At 29.4% G+C, this 6,000-nt stretch overlaps 1 long non-coding RNA gene across 1 annotated transcript; it reads left to right on the top strand.

Annotated features, from left to right (window-relative positions):
• The first annotated feature begins 2,620 nt into the window (after positions 1–2,620).
• LOC142629843 (uncharacterized) lies at positions 2,621–4,503 on the top strand. The gene is made up of 3 exons (XR_012843133.1): positions 2,621–3,017; positions 3,177–3,280; positions 4,051–4,503. It is a non-coding gene; the product is annotated as an uncharacterized LOC142629843 (long non-coding RNA).
• Positions 4,504–6,000: the final 1,497 nt, after the last annotated feature.

Here is a 6,000-nt window from a genome sequence, read left to right as displayed (position 1 = left end):
AACCTAATTAAAGCTCAAATTCAAGAGTTAACTCCCGTTAACTCAAACGTTAGCCACTTTTCCACATCTTTTTTTTTTATTAAAAGAAAAAAACTATGCAATTCACTCATTTATCACAAATCTACCTTCCCATGATAAACAATTTTGGCCATCCAACTCAGGCACTTTTTCAGTCTAAGTTGCGTTCCGATTCCTTAAATAAAATAACCACAATGATAAGTGTTACCAAATTACAAATGGAAATAGGTGAGAGGACTAATATAAAAGAAAATCAAATATGAAATATAAAAATTTTGAAATATAAAAGATTAAAATAAAATAACAAAATATTTAAGCACAACAGTTATATTTTAATATATTATTTATGGTGATGAAAAGTCATGGGAAAGAAAGAAAAAAGACAAGGAAAAAAAAAGTTATAAGCTCCTGCCCCTGACTCTTTGGCATTTCCCTAGGAAGAAATCAAAAGATTCGCTCAACATTGTGGATCCAGAATTTTTTAAAAGCTAAACAACAATAATTGTTAAGCCAACGAATCGCTTAACATTGATGATCACTTACTAGGACCCCTATGAATAAATAAGGTAAAGGGACAAAGACTTCCATGCTTGTTTTTTGTTTAAGTGTTTAGAACTCTTCATATACTTAACTACTCCTCCGTCCATATGCATGTAATCTTCAGTCTAATATACATTCGGTAATTACAACGATAAATCTCTTATGAGTGATCCTAATATGTTGCTTAAAATATTTAAATCCAGGACTTCATGAATTTCAAGAGGTTTGGAAAATTGCTGCACCAATCTTTTGAGAATTTCCAGCTTAAATTGGAAGTGTAGTATAAATCTCACAAATATAGTTGAATACTCAATCTTTATACATACTTTTTGGCAAGATACACGTGCAAAATTAAACCCTTTTTTTTAGATGCAAATACACACACACACACACACACATAAGGGAGAAGGAAGAAATTCTAATACAAAGTCACACTACAAACTCCACTCAAAAGCCTATGAGAAACACCATATAGTGTATTAATTAAACTTGAATGTATTAATTTGTCAATGTACGTAGTATTAAGTGAAAATAAACTTGGAGATGTTCAACGCCAATGAGAAAAACCATATAGTGCTTTTGTTTTTCAAATTAAGGTGGGAATGATATGAGAACACCAATACAATTCTTTGTAGCGAATAATCTTTGGCTCAAATGGCATTTAAATTGGATTGTGGATTCAATAGACATTTTATGCATATGTAATTTTCCAAATAAAAAAAAAAAAAAAAACTTAATTTTTCTCCCTTTCAATTGAAATCTCAAAATCTAATTATTGCTTACATCTTTCTTTATTTTCGTAGAATGTTAGTATAATTTATTTGGCCTAGTTCATAGGTGCCCAATTCTTTTGGATAAATTTTGTATTTATCTCAAGGATTGATAATTATTTTTTTTGTACTCACCTAACGTGTAATGAAATATTTTCTGTTTATATCAGGATTTGGTTCAAAATATCTCTTGGCAGTGCTTTTACATAGGAATTGTATTCATAGAAAACTAAAAAAAATTGTAATATACATGTGCTTTTATATATTATCATCCTAATTTTATTTTTGGTCTAAAAAAATGCCCCACTAAATGTTCAGTCATTGGAAGATTCACATTGGCCTTCCTAAAATTTCGTCTCAATTTTAGAAAAAAAATACTTACATTTTCTATTTTAACTAACTACTTTTCAAAACATTTATATTTGATTCTCTTTCCTTTTATGCATTAAAATATTATTGTTTATTTATTTTTATTATTTCTCTCACTTTTCAAAACATCAATTTTTCTTTATTTTGGTTACTAAGGGTCTATTTGGATAGAATTTATTACTGAAAACTGAAAATTAAAAATACTGTAGCAAAATAATTTTTAAATTTGTGAATAGTACTGCGGGACCAATTTTTAATAAAAAGTTTCTGAAAAATTGAGTGAACAGTACGTGCACTATGCGTTTTGTCCCCGCACCATAAACGAAAAAAAAGAAGAAGGAGAAAACGCAAAAAGCAAAATGCAGCAATTATAATCCGGATCCAAACGGGCAATAAAAGTCTAAAACACAAAAAAGAACAAAATAATTGTTTGGGGGAATGATTTTTATTATTTATTGAACCATAGTACATCAAGTTATCTATTTCATTATTTCTCACTTTTATTTATTTGTTTATTTTTATTTTCCTAAATTGGTCTCTCACCCTATTTTAGGGAGATGGATGAGAATGCTCAGTTTAGACTTGATCCGGCAGACTTGTAAGTTGTATCCCGTTCTTCAATATTAGAATTTAGTTTTTCTTCATATCTAACAACGTAAAGGGTGCCTAATATCTAAAGTTTTTGAGCAGACAAGTTCAAATTAGTTTAATTGGTAAATTTTTTACCGTGAAATAAGAAATTTGAGATTCAAACTTACTTATACTATAAAATAATTAACGTTATGTTAAAGAACAATTATTAAGTAATAAGGTGAAATTTTATTATATTTTTTAAAAAAACAAAAGTCGATGAGCAAGAAAAGAAACTCTCTTCCGTTGAGGTCCTTTTTAAAGACTTTCCTACTCTACTTTCCTTCATTTCATTTGTCCTCTGAATTAGTTTTCACTGCAGCTTCTGTATCATCAATCTTCACCATCTCATCTTGGTTTTATTTTGCTCCTCTTCTCCAAAAAACAAAAAAACAAAAAAGAGTTTGATACTTTCTACTATATTCCATTTATTTTCGTTGTAATCATCCTCTTATTAGTTTGGTTTTGCTTTGCTCCGGTTCTTTGAAAAAAAAAATTGTAAAGAATGAGATTTTCCAGTTCTTAATTTTCGTTGCAGTCTTCTGTGTTCTTATCCTGTAGTCTTAGTTTTACTTTGCTCCACTTCACCAAAAAAAAAAAAAGAGTTTCGTATTTTCAGCTTGTCACCGCTATAGCGACTATCCTTGATCTGCAAAGTCAAAGGAGTAGAAGAGAAAACTGCTAAAAAAAGTGCGTGGTACTTCCTTTTAGTTTTGTTGCTTTTATTTGTCCTTGCTTGTTCTTCTTATGCTGTCCTTTATTTCTCAATTTGATTTTTTATTGCAGTTTGTTTCTCTGATTTACCCTTTTTTATATAAATATAAATTTTAATTTGCTCTACTTATCAAGACTTGTAAGAAAGGGAAAAGAAGAAGGTATCGTCAACTGTTTAGTTTACTGATACTCAGCAAAGAGACTGTCCGAGTGGAAAAGAAGCTTCTCTTGAAAACAAGGTACCTTCATATTTCTTTTTTCTCGTTTGTCCTTCCACATGGTTCTTGCTTTATTGTGGTTATAATTATATATTTTTTCTTTTTGTCTGAGTAATTGTGGTTTTAAGTTTTAAGTTTTCCTTCTCAAAAAAAAGAAAAAGTTTTAAATTTTAATCTATACTACTATTATTTAAGGGCTTCCTCTATTTGGATTCTTCAATTTTAATGTCCAAAATACCTTCAAATTTACCAATTTGTAAAGCTTAAATAATAGAGTTAGACATGTAAAATTACTAATTTAAAAACTCCTAAATTTTAGTTAAATTAAAAATAAATAAAAAACAGTTTATCTGAACTCTATCCATCTCAATCCTCACGTCTCATATTTTATACAAATTCACAAAAACAAAAGAAAAAATTATCAAAAAAAAAAAAAAATTGCTACATAACAAGCAAAATAGGACTGCAATGGAGGCCAACGATCAAAATAGAATTAATAATAAGAAAAAAAAAAAGAAAAGGTAGACTACTCAAATCTTTCTTTTTGTTATTGACATTTGAGTTATTATCATGTGTTGTGATTTCCGTGGGTTGTGATCCCCAAATACTTGACAGGAAATTGTCAATAAATTGTAATTCTCTTCATATACACTAAAGTTACGATTTTTTTTTTAAATTCTTTAATTTCTTGAATTTTTCTTCATCTTTTAATTTATATATAGAATAAGTGACCAATACATATGATTATATGTAATTCTGTCAAAATCCAACACTGTGATTTTTCTTTCAAGAAAATAGTGAAGATGAATATATTTTGGTTCCAGACGATGAAGTTTGTGGTGATATGTGAATTGAAGTGAGAGATGAAGATAGGATTGAATTCTGGACTGGATTTGCGGTTGAAGTTATGGAGGTGAGGGATTCTCATATGCCGATCTCAATGATCTATGTACAGATACCAACTATCAAAATTCACTACTTTTTCACTCTCTATCTGTGGAGATCTTGATCTTGAGGTTTGATTATTCTGAAACATGGCCATTGAGTTGTTGGAAAGTGATTTTGTTTGTTTTCAAGCATAGTAGGAGTGAGTTTCATCTTTTATCAAAAGTCAAAACCGAGTACTTCTGGGCTAACTAATGTATTCAAGGTTTTATTTTTATTTTTTACTCTACAACTGTTTGTAATTTTTTTTATTAGTAATTCTTTTCCTTTTAGTTATTACTTGCATTTTTTTTTTTAATCTTTGTGGTTAAATAATAAAGGACAAAAATTATGTACAACACTTAAGTACTGCACTTAAGTCTTGCCTACTAATAAATGTTATACATGCCACCAATTTAATTACATTTACAATATGAAAGGGGGATTTTGATATTAGATGGTAATAGAAATTACATCAAATTGAAAATTGATGTAAGTTACAGAAAAATTAGATTTTTATCCCCATGAAAATTGGGTGGCTTAGATTTCAGATGTTAAAAAAAAATCATATCAAGTTTTTTTTTTCTACATCAAAGTATCCATTTAAGTAAATATCAAGTAAATATCAGCCTAATGTACATTGAAATAAAAATATTGGCCTAAAGATTAAGTAATACCATAAAATATCTTCCAATCATTGAAACTTTGATAATTACATTACAAGAATTGCAAAAAACATATGATGATTATGGAATACTAGCCTCCGAGAGAAGCTCTTCTATTTTTTTTTCTAAATGTTAATAATTTTCATTTATCATAATTCGAAATTACTACATTTTCTAATTACAAAAATATCTAAGGGTGTGATGAGTGGTATGCCATTGTGGGTAAAATAATTTTTTTCGTATAAATCTCATCACACCCTTAGGTAATTTTGTGCTTAGATAATGTAGTAACTCTGAATTATTATGAATGAAAATTATTAACTTTTAGGAAGAAAAAGAAAAAGAAAAAGAAAAGCCTCACGCGCGTGCTCACCTCTATACTCGTTGACCATACATGATATGCCAAGTCATGGGTGTAGAACAATTTGCTTTGTGTTGTGCGATTGAGATCAGAGATACTTCCTTCAATCAGTTTCTTTATTTTACTTTTTCATTGATTTGAATTTTGTTTTAAACATAAGTTAGTGGACCAAGGAGAATTAACGACTTCAACCTGATGAATTGTAGTTACCGATCAGGTATGATACCCCTTGGGATTTTGTATTCAATTGTTTTCTTTTATGATGGGTGATTTTGGTTTTTGATTCTCATTACAGTTTCTACTATTGCTTGTTAAATATATTAGCAACGCAATGTGTTATACCATGTTGTATATGCTAGAGTGGATACAGAAGGAGAAACATAGAATAGGAACATTAAGAACACGAGGGTTATGTAGTTCAGCCTTGTCGGCCTACGTCCACGAAAGAATCTTTTAAAGGCTACATCTTTATTATGTAAGAGTGTAGTACAAACTTGTTTTACTATGAACCATAACATGGGTATATATAGTAGACTAATAGACTTCTAGTACAAGTAATAGACTTAGCTTGCACACAAAGTAGTATTAGGTTTGGGCCTATGCTAATGGGCTAATATATCGCTAACACCCCTTCTCAAATTCTTAATGAAACCTTGAGATTTGATAAGGTTGAGACGATCCTTTGAATGAAGTTTGGCTCTATGAAGGTGGTTTGAGGAAGGCAATACTCTTGTAGTGTTGATGCGACTTCTAACAATGGCATGACTATACTAGAGATTTTTGACAGCAAT

Source organism: Castanea sativa, chromosome 3, assembly GCF_040712315.1.
Source record: "Castanea sativa cultivar Marrone di Chiusa Pesio chromosome 3, ASM4071231v1".
Taxonomy (NCBI): domain Eukaryota; kingdom Viridiplantae; phylum Streptophyta; class Magnoliopsida; order Fagales; family Fagaceae; genus Castanea; species Castanea sativa.
This window is presented reverse-complemented; position numbering and strand designations above follow the sequence as displayed.